This window comes from Sinohyriopsis cumingii, chromosome 8 (genome assembly GCF_028554795.1).
Source record: "Sinohyriopsis cumingii isolate HCF-2022 chromosome 8, ASM2855479v2, whole genome shotgun sequence".
NCBI classification, from domain to species: Eukaryota; Metazoa; Mollusca; class Bivalvia; order Unionida; family Unionidae; genus Sinohyriopsis; species Sinohyriopsis cumingii.
Window position 1 is genome coordinate 14113655 of NC_142968.1, and position 16620 is coordinate 14130274.

A 16620-nucleotide genomic window follows, 5' to 3' on the forward strand; every position below is an offset into this window, starting at 1 on the left:
AAATAACATAACGAATAATTGAAATTTCAGTTATAAGAGTTTAACATTGTTTTTTGTGGGTTTATCGTGGTATAAACTGTAAGTTGTTGATTCACACAGCTTATATAACGCCCTTCGGGCGTTATTTGCTGTGTGAATTGGCAACTGACAATTTATACCATGATAAACTCACAAAAAAAACGTTAAACTCTTCCAGAAGTTCCATACGAACGAACATTTTTGCTGCCTAGTGTTAGCCTTTCATTGCAGACATCACAATTTGCCTTCGATTCATCCACAGCATTTATAGTGAAAAAGTTCCAAATCTTGCTACTTAATTTCAGAGTAGACATTTTTCGATTAGTATTTTAATATATATATATTTATTATTTATTAATTTTATTTTGAATACGTAATAATTAAATTTTGTTAAGATTTTTTTACAAATGGCGTCTCTACACTCAAATATTTACCGGAAGCAGAAAAGTTAAGTCACCTGGGGAATGCTTGTGAAATTACTAAACGAAATTGAGTTAAATAAATTATCATCAATCATGATTCATGAAGTCCAATGGAATGTTAACTGTTTGTGTAATTATAATTTATTTTTAACTAAATTATTATGTATTAAAAAACTTTTTTTAAAAGTTCGATATTTATTGAATTATTTTACTTCTAACCATTTGTGCGCGTATTATTTGCCGCGGCGAATACCTCCGAATAGTACCGAAAAATGGGATATTCGGCTGAGGCGATTTCCGGTTAGGCCCTACTGAATATTACTTATTTATTTCATCATTTGTGCATCAGTATTGCACATAAGTTACAAAAAGAGCCATTCTTTGACAATTTCTATGAAATTTCCATAAACATGTCTAACTGATTCGGCCCCAATCCCATCTGTAGACGTGATGAGGCTGTACCCTATTTCTGAGCTCTGCAGCATCAAGGTCATTTAATATACAACAACATGGGTGGTATTACGAAAAAGCAGACAGACATAGCTCTAAAATGACACCAAATAATCTGGAAGTTCTAGTTGCACTACAAAATACAGAGGGAAAAACCTCACTTTTTGGACCCGGTTTTTTCCCCCCCAACATTCGCTCATGGTCTGAAGGCGATTTTGTGTCCGGATTTTAGACCTTTTGGCCTCATATCTAAGGCAGACCGGTCTGAACTGCACAGACTAGGATAAGGTGGGCATTTGGAATAAAGAGCGGTCTCCATACGAAAAAGATGGGTCCATTAACTCATTCAGCCCCAGACCCGTTATCAGTATCACTGCTGCTATGCCCCAGCAGCGCTAAGCTGTGTCTAGCTGCGTGTGCCCCAGAGTTTTTACCTGTTTGAAAAATTTTGTAAACATCGTGCACATGCATTCACTCTTACCTTAATTTCTCTGCTTATATCCAATTAAAATCCAAGAAAGTTTCACCATTTATTGCAAATGAATTTGTCTACACAGTGATGTATTTTTTTTCCTTATTTGTCCAAGTCTTTCACGACTTATTTATACAGAATTTACAAAATTATGTGCAACGTTTATCCGCAAGAACTCGATCATCAGCGCTGTCAGCATCCTCATCTATTTATTGCAAATGAATTTGTCTACACAGTGATGTATTTTTTTTCCTTATTTGTCCAAGTCTTTCACGACTTATTTATACAGAATTTACAAAATTATGTGCAACGTTTATCCGCAAGAACTCGATCATCAGCGCTGTCAGCATCCTCATCTTCGGACGATTCAATCTCAGAAACTTCTATGTCCGAATCGAAATCTCACAAAATATCCAACTAATGAACATATCTTTCCTCAGCTTGCTCAGTATTTTCAAGATCAAACCCCGAGAAACTCCTCATTTTTGCTCCCATCAAAAATCACTCTTACGTCCGCCATCATTTACGATTTTTCATGACCAGAACACGTGTAGTTAAACCGCTTTCAAAACAGGAGCCCTTAGCTTCTGAACAATTCAAATTTCCGCAAATGAAAGTAAAATCATTTCTGATTGGTTTAATAGTTGTTAGTTCTTGGAATAAACCCATTTCTAACCAATCAGAGACATTGAATCTAACACACATTCATCACGCTTGGAGACGGGATCAGCCATTGAATGCAGTAAAAAAATCACGACTACAGGCGGGATCGGCCATTGAATGCAGAAACCGGATCACGCCTACAGACGGGATCGGGGCTTAAAGGGTTAAGCATTTTACCCTTCTGCTCATGTGCAAGCAAAATAACCAATGGAAAATGATGTTTCTAATACAACTAGGCATTAGTCTCATGGAAAATCTGTTGAAAGCCGATGTATTACGATGTATTCAGAAACAGCCCCCACCCCCAATGTCTTTCCTACACACATCTGAAGTGAAAACAACAAAAACCTCTGGGGCTGAATGAGTTAAAACTGCATTATTATTGCTTTCTATTGTAATTTCGAGTCCATAATTTGTTGAAGCATCTTTAAACTCAGTTCTTTTTCCCAAAGACTCATAAATGAAGAGCAATTATGTGACAAAATTTCTGTAATTCCACAATGCCAACTTAACTGCCAAACTAAGGAAACTGCACATTTTGCACATATTCTTTAGCACGAAAATGTTTCATTAATATTTCACCATTATGCATGTTCTTTCTTTCTTTTAAAATAATTTTTTGTTGTTATTGCATGCCATTTTCTTCAAAATGATGACCAGACATGATTGAATTGAATAACTGAACCCTGGATTACTGTGTATTTGTCAAAAAAACTGTGATGATCCAATCAGGGTTTGACCTTTGGGAAGAAAACATTAACTGCTGTGCCTGAGAAATTTTGCCCCCAAAACACATCCTCCAAGGGGTTGCCTTTGAGGCAGGCTTGAATTCTGAATGATACAAATCTTACTACACATTGTGCTGATTACAACTGAGGTTGCTACAGATTAACACTTAACACCCAGTGTATCCCCCAGGGGTGTAAAATTGAGGGTAAAACAAATAAAATTGTCAGAACGAAGGGGTCAAATAAAAAATGGGGGTGGGGGAGGGCTAAAAAATGTACTGACCAATTTTTTCATCTCACCCATACTTATTTTTAAGCTTGAAATAGGATATTGCAACTTGCACAACATACACTCTCAGTCAACAGGTAGACCTAGGTGTATAAAGTCAAATTTAAAACAGGTGTTCCATTTATAGCGCAATGGACTGTGTAATATGTGTATCGACTGTCTAAAATAACCATGCACTCTATGAAGACTTGCTGGTATTGGGAAAATGGATAGTTATGTTTTTCATTTGGTTGGCAACTACAATAAAAAGACACTCAGTGGAGAATTCTAATGATAAGGAGAGTAAACTGTAGGGAAAATACCCTATCATGGTTGCATGCAATTTTCCCACCAGGTTCAAGTTTACAGGATTCGTGATAAATGAAATCGGTTAAAATTAAACATGGAATTATCTAAGCAGTTTAAGATTTTAGCTTATTCACTGTGAATTTATAATGAATCTTATGGATTATTTATGATAAAAGACAACTCGGTAAATCCTTTTTTTTTTTTAAGTTTTCAAAGGTACATGAAATTTATATAATTATGTATATGAACTTAATAAATTTCAGTTTAATTGAAGGAATACCAAGCAAACCATAAAAAATTTAGTGAGTCTAAGGGATACAAGTACTGACATGGCTATCACTGCCCTGGGTGAACCCTCTGCAAGTATGCTGTAATGGACTGCATTTACCTAGCTGTTTGGCTCAGGGGACCACACAAATAATTTTAATGCAATGAGAATGTAAAAAAATCCAGTGTTTCTTGCCTTCTTTATTTTCCTAACTGTTGTGACTCTAAGGTCTTAAATTTGGACTTGTTCTAGAACTATTAACCCTTTAGCTATGACTGTTGCATCTAAGCGTCTACTGTAAATAGCTCCTGAACCCCACTGACGCATATATACAGTGCCGATAAGCCCAGTTTACTACCCCCGTGTCGCTTATGTGCGTAAAATTCAGCAGTATTCGAAACCCCAGTGTTGCATCTGGTTTAAAGTACAGAAGTTTACATATTTTTGATTATCATAACCAATGAGAGGACTGGTTACTCAACATTTTGATACAAGTTTGAAAGCTGAGAGGTTAAATTTAGACACTGTAAGCGGTTTTCTGCACTTTACGAAACACGCGCAGTTGATGTAAACAAACATGGATTCTGATTCAGATATGAGCGACTTTGAAGGGTTCAATGCAAGCGATATTGCAAAATTTAATGGAGCATTTGTAGAAAATAGATCTGATATTGATATTAGTCCGGTTTCAACACCCGATGTAAGTGATTCTGAATTGGATGATGAGGAAGACATAGTCCCACTTGCACAATGGAGTGATGATCTCGCCGTGTTCAAGATCAATGATTTCGATTCTCGTGTTGGTCCAACAATCGAGCTTGGACCACTAAGCAATGAGAAAGATTTTTTCCTCAGCTTTTTCTCTGAAAGTCTGGTGGAAAAACTTGTGAAAGAAACAAACGATTATGCCAAGAAAATGTTGGGCCAAAAACAAGACCAGAAATGGTATGAAACTAGCATCACAAAGATGTGGGCATATCTTGGAATATACATCTGTATATTTTGGGATCCCAGGAATACCCAAAATCATGACAAGAGAAAAGTTTGAAAAAATAGGGAAATATTTCCATGCCAACCACACAAGCATCAACCCACCCAGAGGCCAACCAGGACATGACAAGATTTTCCATACAAGACCTTTCTATGGCACCGTTTTGCATAAATGCCTGGAAAATTATGACCCTCCCAAAAACCAGTCAATTGATAAAGGCATGATTGCTTATAAAGGAAGACTGTCATTTAAGCAATATCTGCCAGCCAAACCTACAAAATTTGGCATTAAAGTCTGGGAAAGAGCCCATCCTCAAACCAGCTACGTCCATGAATTTCAAGTATATGTTGGAAAGCTCGATGGACAGAGAGGGAGTGTGAGAGAAGAAGGGTTAGGATCTAGAGTGGTGAAAGACCTTACCAGAAAAATAATAAACAAAAACCACCACATCTATATGGACAATTTCTTTTCAAATCCCCAATTATTTGAAGATTAACATCAAGATGAACTCTTCTGTTGTGGTACTGTCTGAGGAAATAGGAAAGGAATGCCAGAACCTTTAAAAAAACCCAGTGGTTTAAAAAGCCAGGGACATATGAAAATTATGCAAAAAAGAGACTCTGGTCTGTGTTGCCTGGAAAGACAAGAAAATTGTCCATATTATATATAACAACATGGATCCCACACAGCTGTCCAGTGTAACTCGAAGAGAAAAAAACCGGCTGACAAAAAGGAGTAACTTGCCCAAAAGTTGCACATGAGTATTTCAAAAACAAAGGGGGAGTGGATATTACAGACCAAAACAGAATGCAATACAGTTCTTGTCATAAAGCAAAGAAATGTGGAAATATCTTTTTTGGTTTCTCATTGATACAGCGATATGTAATGCCCTGATATGTATGAAAGAGTCACCAAACCACCAGATAAAAACCAAGTCCGGAAAAGTAAAAAGAAAAGAAAAGAACACAGCTTGAATTTAGAATGAACTTGGCCAAATGTATGGTTGCTGGCTTTCAGGGAAGTAGGAAAAGAAAAACTCTGTCCAATGTTGATGCTGAAGGTTTAAGGCACTGGCCAGGACGGTTCCCAAAACATGGGAGATGCAAAATGTGTGTTAGGGAAGGGAGGAGACATGAAGTTTTCATAGGATGCAAACAATGCCAAGTACATTTATGTGTGGATAATGACTGTTTTGAGAGGTACCACTCTCATCTTTTTAACTAGAGTGTGGATTTCATTCATGTTTTTATATGTACATATGTAAATATTGGATTTATTTTGTGGGATTCAATACAGTTCATATGACTGGGATTTCTTGTATGACGGGATGTAGGAGTATATGTAGTGAAAATATATGAATAACAGACATTATACAAGGTAAGCTGTTTTTTATTTCACTAAAATCCTCCAAAAAATAAAGAAATAATGAATATAAATGTAACCATGTTTATATTGTCAGTTTCTGTAGTCAGCCATGATGATGCTCTAATATTCAGCCCAGCAACCAGCCTCAGTAGTCTCAGTAACTGATATGATAGCACTCAGCAGTAGTGAGACTGCACAACAGCTGTAGTAGCTAAAGGGTTAACATTATTTGGTATTAAATTCACACTATTGTAAGTTCCTTTTAAATTATCACTTTTTATTCTAGGGGAATAAATTTGTCGAGTTTTACAACACTTGTTGGGTTTCTTTCTTTCAGTTTCTTAGTTTAAGGCCGCAGTGTCATAGCATTTAATGTGCAATATTTTTCTTCTTCTTATTCGCAAGCTTGTTTAAAAGCAAAATCTCCCAGTATGATCATCAGCATGACAAAATCTGATGGCGAGATGCAGAGACCCTCTTGTATTCTGATTTGCACTTTAAGCATGTCCAGAAAAAGCAACCTAATTTGTCTGAAACATCGAGCCACTAAACAAAATGAAATTTTCTTTAGACGTTCTTGATCAGGCTCCATATGTAGGAACCTCTAATTTATGAAGATATCCTGCTTAAGTGTATCAGGTAATATGAGCTGTATGCAGACCTGCCAACCCTACGAGTCCATCTCAGTAAGGCAGTTGCTTTTCTCACTCAAGTTTAACCAGTTTTCAGTAAGGTGTAAATATTATAAACTGCTATTGTAAAGCTGGAAAACGTAATTAAGAGTTCGGTATTCGAAACATGCAGCGAAGATAAACATGCTGAACTGAAAAGTTTGTAAAGTACACTTAGACTTTATTTACCACATGTACAGTTGCACAAACTTTTGTTCCAAAAGCTATGCAGCTCAATGACTTGTTGATATATCTCTAATTGATGTAATTCTTCTATTTCACATGAAGACGGCAGTCATATCTCCTGCCACGAGTCATACTCCAATTTGCACATGATGTCCAATAAACGTAATTGTGTTCCTTCCAGTCATTATTCACAAGAATCTCAATATTCCTTTTTATTCTTCTGTGTTGATTATTAACACTTTTCAAGAGGCTCATTTTCTCTTTCGTCTTAAATATGCTTCGCTTGCTGCATGCCATTTTAAAATTTTTTTTAAATCAACAGTTCGATCAAGCAGGCACTTTGCATGAACAAATAGGTGCAGTTTAAAGCATCTGAGGTGCTGCTTCAAAGTTAGTCTGGTTGTCTGACTAACTTCAGAAATTCTAATATGAAACCTAGATGCAAATCAAACATGGATGAACAAATTTTCCAGATACTTTGGCAATGATCATTTTTCCATAGGTTTTGCTTTTATGCCTAAGTTCATGTTTTAAGGGTAACTTTCATAAGACTTATGGCAAAATTGTAAGGGTTGGCAGGTCTATGTATGTACAATCATCAATGTGAAACATGAGACCTATGAATGGAGACCAGTACTATTTGCATTACAATGGCTAGCTATAACTAGCACTCCCTTGTACAGCATGAATATTAAACTGTCCCAGGCAAGAAATTGATAAATTTCTACATACTTAGCAATCTTTAGTAGCAAAATTCAATGCAAATGAAGGTTGTCACTATTAACAATGTTTAACACCATGTTCAATTTGGAAACAACACATTTTCGAAAACTTTAGGTATCAAAACAGAAACTGGTGAATATAAACTGTATTATTTCTCATTTAAACTTAAAGAGATCATCTGTCACAAACATGCTGGCTTGTGTGATGCTATTGGTGGTGCTCTACAGTTTCGCATTTTGCAATGGGTTAGGATTTTAAAGAAAAAGGATTTCTCTGGCTTTCCTCACTGGTTATACTGGCTATTTCAAAAAGACCTTGTAATCTTAGGTATAATTCAAAGAACCTTTAATTCCCTTTATTTTGGTATATGATTGATGGGTGTAATATGGGTTAGAGTATACAGCTTGGCCTTACTCCAGATGTGCACCTTTCAAAAAAGTGCTAGCTCTACTTGGTCATTTTCACTTCCTGAACTTCATAGATAAATTGTATAAAAAAAAAGCCCTTAACTTTTTTTACATTTTACATATTTGGTAATTCATTCATTGCACTTTCCGAAGCCGGTATTGTCTGGTCTGGCAAAATTCATATTCCCTATTTTAATAGCTGCTTTGGATGTGTACTTTAGACTAATTCAGGCTGATTCTTTTTTAGCACAAGGGAGCATTCATTTTAGTTAGGAGTGTGTTTAAATCATGTACAATTTCCAAAGAAATATCATCCACATTACATTAATGTAGCATAGAGGTATGCCACCATTCTCTCCATTGTGCATGTTTTAAATGCAAACAACTTCACCTTACATATGTCACGCTCTCAAAAGTACATAATAACTGGTGAGTGCCCCCATACTGGTCTTCATACTTTCTATCCAAGAAAAGATGCCGATACGGGATCGGAGCTGCCTTTGGACAAACGAGTCTTTAAGATGAATCTAATCAACTGAGTGTTTGGATTGATGATATGAATATGTTTACATCCCAATGTTGCAAATACTAAATATTCAGGTAAGAACTCAATCAATTTAACTCGGAGTCAGTTCAATTATGATTCAATTATGTATTTGTTTCTATCATCGAGTTGTTGCACAAAATTCCAGGTTCATGATTAAAGGTATTGTTTCTCTTGACTTTCTCTGAGTGCCAGTAGCTTAGCAGGGCTGAGCAAATCCCATAGCCTGAAATGCCGGACTAGTCATTTTTGAAGTCGGGCAAGTAAAATTTTCCAAGTCGCTAGTCCGGGACAAGTGCTTTTTAAAAAAGTCAGGCTAGTCCTTATTTTCGTGTTTTAATCACTATATCTACCTTTATTTGGCCAATCATGCCCTCCGGGCGTACTGAATACTTGATTCTACCCCTCTTCGTGTATATATTTACATCCTGTTACCGCTTGACTGCATATTGGGCTAAGCAACCAAATTATCAGCAAATCAGAACACGTCAAACAAAAGAAAGCCAGTATGATCAATTAGCAGTGTTGTAAGCGGTTTTGTTGCAATGAGTTTACTCAATCTAGATCATAACCAGCAGCTCACTATGATTTGAATCCAGCGAGTCAGTGTAATTAAATTAATGAAAGGTGCTTTACCAACATCAGTGTTGGTTTCCTTTATGAACTGATTAAATGACAGTAATGATTCTTTAAATTATAATTGATTATACAGATGATTAACTTCCACGTGCGATATTTTTTTTAAAGTGAAACAATTACACTAATTAATGAGCTGTTTCAGTTAGTATTTAAAAGAGAAAACTGATGTTATGATCACTTTAGAAGTAGCAGTCAAGCAAGCTGATAGTTACTCTGCAGATAAAATGAGTTTGCTAAATTATTTTCGCAAGGAAGGTAATAACGGCGATTCGGAGAAGGTAAATTTGTTTGAAAATAGAGGGATAACATGCAAGACAGATACTGAGTGTGCTTGTTATCCCTGGCTTGAATATATGACTTGGAAGGTGGCAGACATATACATGGACATATTTTCAAATCCATCAGCTAAAACATATATACATGAACCTGAAGAAGCCAAATGTACAACAGTATTTTATAAAATTAAATTCTTTTAAGAAATAATTATGTTGTATATTATTTCGTTTGTTTTTTTCTATGGATTAAGTACATACGTCTCATCAAATCTCGGCAAGTGATTACCATTTTGGGACCAGTGAAGAGTAAGGTAGGACTAGTAAAGAGAAAGATGGGACTAGTGATTTTTCTGAAACCACTTGTCCTGGACTAGTGGTTTTAAAAAAAATTTGCTCAGCCCTGCATAGGAACCCTGTTTCACTAAACATGGAAAAATTAACTTGGAGCTATCAGCCTTTAGCCATTACAAATTTAACCCAGATAATTTACTGCTTGTTGAGGGTTGCTGTGCTACACAGAAAAAAAAACCCCGACAATCCATATGTTGTTGAGAAAACAAAAAATTTGTGTAAAAAATGCTTACAGCAAAGCAGCCCAGTTCCACATAATGAATCACTAAATAAATAAATCAAAATAATGAAGAAGTGTCAGTAAGCAGGATACTGAACACACATTAAGTCAAAGAACATGAAAAAGTACAAGAATTTATCTTGAAAACTAGTTTGCCAATGGCAGAGAACAGTATGATACAAATAGATTCTCCCTATTGTGGTCATAGATCATTAAGATTTTAATTTGAATAAGTAATAAAATAAAGATTATGTACTTTTTAATTTTATTTCTTATCCTTCTGAAAGTGTGCAGTTCCACGTTTATGCAAGGGACTGAAAGAAATAGGCTAAGGACTCCTGGGTTCCATGCATTAAGAGTCTAGGACTGCTCATCCTGCAACTTTGTTGACAGACAAACACCCACCTATTGTGATCTTTCAAGACAGGTTCTACTCTACAGTGTGTTCAGTAACAAAAACACTTAAAGTTGTACCAAGGAATAACATTAAATGTCTTGAGAGTGTACCATCAGATGATTTTCCATATAAAATGGTAGTGAAAAATGTTTTTTCTTTTAAAATTGATTGAATGACTGCTTTCTTCTGGATTAGTTTATCATCATAAAATATTTTCATTTAGTAAGATGATTTTTTTTGTCTTCTTCTGCCAATGAGAAAATCAATGATGATTCTTTGCAATTTTTTAAAAGAAATTTTGTGATGCCTCTGCACAAAGTGTCATTCAGGATTTAATAAATCCAAAACAGCTGATTACTCAGTGTGAAGAATTAAAGTATCCTATGCATTGCTACCACTGACCTTTCCCACTCTGAGCTGACCACCTCTGCACTTTGTTTGGTTGTAGGTCGTGTTTTCTGTCTTTGTTGTTTTAAGTACCCCATTAAAACTGTCCGAAGATACAATAGGGGAGACTATTCTAAGAAGCAAATATATCCTTCTGCCATTTTGGGGGGTATAATTTAAGCTGAAATAAAACCCATCTTCTACCTTTTCTTGTACTGAAACTTGGGATTGTATATGAAAAATGAAAACCAATGGTGAAACTAGAGAATAACTCTAAATATACCTTCAATCCATTCTTGATTCTGAGGTTGAGAATTAATTCTCACAAAAACAAATTATTCCAAAATTATAACATTAGTTACAAGCAAGGTATCCTGCCAAGCCATTATTTTAATAACAAAAGTATATCAATTAAGATCATTTAATTAAACATTAATTTACGTTAGGAAGAAAGCAGCAATTAACAGAATCTTGCATGTGGGGTGATGTGATGCTGCTACAAAACTGGAAGTGCATAGTTTCAATAGGGCTGCCCCATGTAAACCTAGTGTTTCGTGTTTCCCTTGTGTTTCTGAGTGTTGTATCCACTTGTAATTTGTCGTCTAAATATTTGCCATATAATTTCAGTTTGACATTAGATTAATAAATCTCATGCAGTGATGTTGACAATATATTTAGGCAAAGTACGTTAGTTAGAAAACCTGTACTTGAAAAATGGTGTCTGGATATATCAGCTACTGTGATTAGTCTCGTCATATCGTTATCACTATGCAAAATAACTGATGATGTGATGGTACTTCCCTCTATTACTACCGCACTATGACTAAGAGGTGTACTTGTCTAAATAATTATCAATTATTTGAAAATATTAAATCAAACAAGAAATATTAACATGTTTTAATGCAGAGACAGAAGAATGTTTTAAACGTTACTTGATTAATGTCTACTTCTATTGTCAGTAGGGGTACATTTTTATTGCTGTTATTGTTGTTGTTGTTGTGGGGTTTAACGCCATTTTTCAGCACGATAGGGCTATACATGGCGGCCAGTATTAATGGTGGAGGAAGAACCCGGAAAACCCCGGAAAGAACCACCGACCCACGAGAAGCTACTGGCAAGCTTTCTCACATGCCCACATTGGCTGAATCTTAGACTCGAACCGCCGCAGACATAGGTGAGATGGCAGTGATCAGTAACAAAGAGCGCTTTAGACCACTCGGCCACTCGGGGCCCCCATTTTTATTGCAACTAGCAAGTTAAACTTGTTATTTACTTTAATTATTCTTTAAAAAAACCCCACTGAACTCAAGAAGTAACGGCTACTGTGTATAAGCAATGAAGCCAAATTAGACAAAATAAAGTGTTATTTGTTTGTTATGTGTACCATGATTGCGGAGGGTGATTACGTTTTAAAACTCTTGAGATGGTGCTTCTAAAATGTCTTTCCTTAAATAACTGAAAGGAATGACGATAACAAGATTTTAAAACAACATCCCACATTTAACAGATTTTAGGGAGATTAATTGACCAACAGACAAAATTTTGGAACGAATTTTTAAAATTTAAGTGGTGTTTAAAAACGTCATAGATGAAAACACTGAAATGTTTCCAAAAGCAAACAGGAAGACATACTAGCCAGAATACTTCATTTTTTGCGTTCTACCTTGTTTGAGTTTGTATGGAGCTAAGTATTTTTTTTTTTTTACTAGTTACACATTTTTTAAAAATCATGCGTTAACTATAATAAATGACTATGGTAAGGGCACCTGGTAAAGACGGAATATGCCAATAATCTTTAGAAGCACGGAGTCATGTCAACTGATTATATTTAAATTCACAGACTGAAAGTCCACATATTATATTAAAATGATTTTCATGGGTTTTTCTTTCGATTAAATGAACCGTCAGCTGTTGGCCGAAGAGTGTACAAATACAAAGTGGGTCAATCCACAGCATCGGATGACGTCATGAATGACAGCTAGTACTGCTGCGAGTGACCCTGACACAATCACCAAAACCGTTAGGTCTCGGCCTAGTTTCTTTCAAAAATATACCCTTTTCTCTATTAAACTCAGGTCAAATATATACATAACAATCAAAATGACATAATCTGTATTCTAAAAGTTAAATATATAGACCCTATGGAAAATAAATTAACAACCCACAATTCGTTTCGTTTGATGGCTTGTTGCCAAACTTCATTTTCACGTTGGAAATGTGCCTTCTATAAGATCTGCAATGAACAGCAATACGCCTGATTACATACTGTTATGACACTCGAGTTTTCAAACAGATATTAACTTATAACAATGTAAATGTGAATATGACGGCCGATCTGAAAGCGAAATGCAAATTAAATGTACATACCTCACCTTTTAACTGTTTACTTCCAAGACTCCATTTCGCGCGTAGGACCAGTTGCCCGGATGAACGGCCTCTACGCGCATGCGTTGGTGTCGACCGGGAAGTAAACAAACATTGATTAGTGACCTAGTTATGAATCATCTTGTTTACAGAAATAGAACCATTCATAAGTAATTTATTCGGGTTACACATTATTTCCTAATTGTACCATATGTGAATTGAAATGTATTTCTCTAATGGTACATATTATAACAAATGTGAAATTTGTTTAAAAAGATGCACACACACACACACACACACACACACACATATACATATATATATATATATATATATATATATATATATATATATATATATATATTACGAAAGAGTAAAGAAGAAAAGCACACAACCGAAAAATGAGCAGCAGAAAAGCAGCAAATCATCACAATAGAATAATGAAAAGCAAGAAAGGAAGTATTGAAAACCCAAAGAAAACAAAAGCAAGGAACAGTAAATACACATATATAGACCGCTCCGGTGGCCTAGTGGTTAGAGTGTCCGCCTCGGATGCGGGAGGTCGTGGGTTCGATACTCGGCCGAGTCATACCAAAGTCATACCAAAGACTTACAAAAATGATACTAACAGCTACCTCGCTTGGCGCTCAGTATTACGAGGTTAGTGTTAGGACTGGTCGGTCTGGTGTCAGGATAATGTGACTGGGTGGGACATCATGCTTCATGTCTGCGGCATGATGTCCCAGTGCTAGACATCGCTATAACTGCCACACTGCAGACATCGTAGCGATATGACTGAAAAATTGTTAAAGCTACGTTACAAATCCTATGTACATAAAGCAGCTGAGTAGCTAATGGTGGTTGTTATGGGACAATGGAAATTTCAGTCAAAAAGGTCGTGGGCACGATTGGAGACAGTGTAAATTTAATCTGGGGAATACAGGACAGGAACAATGGGACTTTAACATGGGAATATTGGGCCTGTATAGGGACCAAAGCTATTTAATATGTATAGGTTCCACTAGGCATGTAACATATGAGGTGACGTCACGGTACTGAGCATTGATAACGATGTAGCAATGGACCGACCTCAGCTGGACCAAACAGTGGGACACGGACACATACAACACATAGGCATAGATTGATGAACATGAAACACACATATGGCAAAGAGAATAAATATCTTTTCGAGGCATATGAGTGGTCTGAAAAGGGTCTTTGGGTTTCTTGTGTTTTGTTTTGTAATCTCTTTTTTTTCTCCACCAACTTCTTATTTTCTTTTCTATATTCTTTTTTTTTCTTCTCCTCTTTCTCCTTCTCCTGTTTCTCCTCCGCCTCCTCTATTTTCCTTTTTCGTTCTCTTCTTTTTCTTTTTTTCTCTCATCCTTATTCTGTCTTTTTCGTCCTCCTTGTCCTCTTTTACTTTCTTTCAATCTTTCCTTCGTCTTCTTTACATTGTTTGTCTCCATCTTGGCTACGTGAATGGTATAGACACCATACTCCAATTTCATGATGAATTCCTCCACCATCCCAGATCGTCTATAGCCTCTTGCAATATCTTCATGACGTCAGTCTGACTTGAAGCAATCTTCATTGCTTATTCCGTGTAGAATGGCGCGAATGACGGACTCTTGACTTTATATTTGTCAAACGCGGACGTGAAAAAAAAAAAAAATCCCTTACGCTCACTTGACATATTATCTACTATCAACACAAACGTACGGTAATTTATACAAACCCTAAAATATACTATCCACACACGGAAGAAGAAGAAAATACTATTATATACTATACGCAAACCTAAAATCTACTATCCACACACGGGAAGAAGAAAAACACCAAAATATCTACTATCCACACAAACGTACGCCAACTGATACAAAAACACACTGTGCTATCCATACAAAAGGAAATGGAAGAAAAAAACACACTCTACTATCCACACAAAAGTACCCTACCTCACACACAAACACATACACACACAATTACATCAGAAAAGGAGACAGTGTTTATAATCACACCGCACCATATATACACCAATTGGAAATTTGAATAGTCTCTTTTCTGGAGATCTGGGTAGCACTGGGAAGGGCTGTTTTTAGAATTTCAGATAAACCTGGTTAATGATGGCATATTTAAAGTCTGGCACAACAGATACGACGACGACTCCAGTCCTGCTCCCAATTCACAGTTGTGGCTGGGAGCGTAAATTGTCCAGCATTACATTGTGGTATACTACTAGATTATTAATAAATCCATCATGGTCGTCTACTGATGGCGCTTCATCAATATCAGTTAAAAAATTCATAATATCATCGCCATCTTCATTTACAATTTTTCATTTTCATAAAAAAATCTGTAAGTACGTCATAACATATCTTTTCATCACCTGACAGAGCTACTAAATATAACTTGTCTTACTTGAACCATCTCATTATCAAATTAAGTAATAATTGCGTTTAACCGGACCCAGATGGATCTATTATTATCGCTCTCAAGTGTCTTAGATCATCATCCAGTATCTCACCAACTGTACGCTGATGAAACGCAAATATACAAATCAAGCCAACCAACTGAAGTTGATGCTACCATCCAAGGCGTAGAGAGGTACATTTCTGATGTGAAATCATGGATGGCATGTAACAAGCTGCAGATGAATGATGATAAAACTGAAGCCATTCTGATCACAACACAAAGACTTTCTCATTCACATCCTTTATCTCAAAAAATAAATATCAGCAACACCAACATTAAATTCACACAATCAGTACGAAACCTATTCGCAAATATCTTTCAGTTGATGCCACTAAAACACTTGTGTGTCCATTAGTACTTTCAAGACTGGACTATTGTAACTCAGTTCTGTCTGGTTCATCCCAATATCTACTCCAGAAACTTCAAAAAGTTCAAAACACAGCTGCCCGGATCATACTTAGAGTACCACTATCAGAGCACACCTCCCCTCTGCTCTGTACGCTACAATGGCTATCCATTTGATTCAGAATCAAACACAAAATTTGTTCTCTGTGCTACGTTTCATTAACGGACTCAAGTCCAACATACCTATCTGACCTCACCCATGTGTATACACCAGCAAGATACTTACGCACCTCTTCTGACAATTGTATACTCATTATTCCCACTATGAAAACAAAGTCATATGGACAGCGTTCTTTTGCATACCAGGGCTTAGCAACGTGGAATGAGTTTCCCACTGAACTTAGACACAAAGACACAGTGATACCATTCAAGAGAGCTCTCAAAACTCACTTATTTCGACTGCAAGAACAAACTTAAAGACCTAATAATGTTTCCTACCTTAAATATTCTCAGCATATTTTTTGTTTTCTAATTTCATGGTGTTTGTTTTTGTAATCATATCATTATATATGTTTTTATCTTATAGGTGTTGTCTAATGTTGTAAAGCGCTTAGAACTTCTAAAGATTAGGCGCTATACAAAGTCCTCATTATTATTATTATTATTATTATTATTATTATTA

General features: G+C 36.0%; 1 protein-coding gene across 1 annotated transcript in view; it reads right to left on the minus strand.

Moving 5' to 3' along the window:
• The window catches only part of LOC149793010 (CTD small phosphatase-like protein 2), a 76045-nt gene extending 62871 nt beyond the window's left edge, over positions 1–13174 (minus strand). The window contains exon 1 of the mRNA XM_089966886.1: positions 13122–13174. The gene's annotated coding sequence lies outside the window, so the exon portion shown is untranslated. The remainder of the gene's footprint in view (positions 1–13121) is intronic.
• Positions 13175–16620: the final 3446 nt, after the last annotated feature.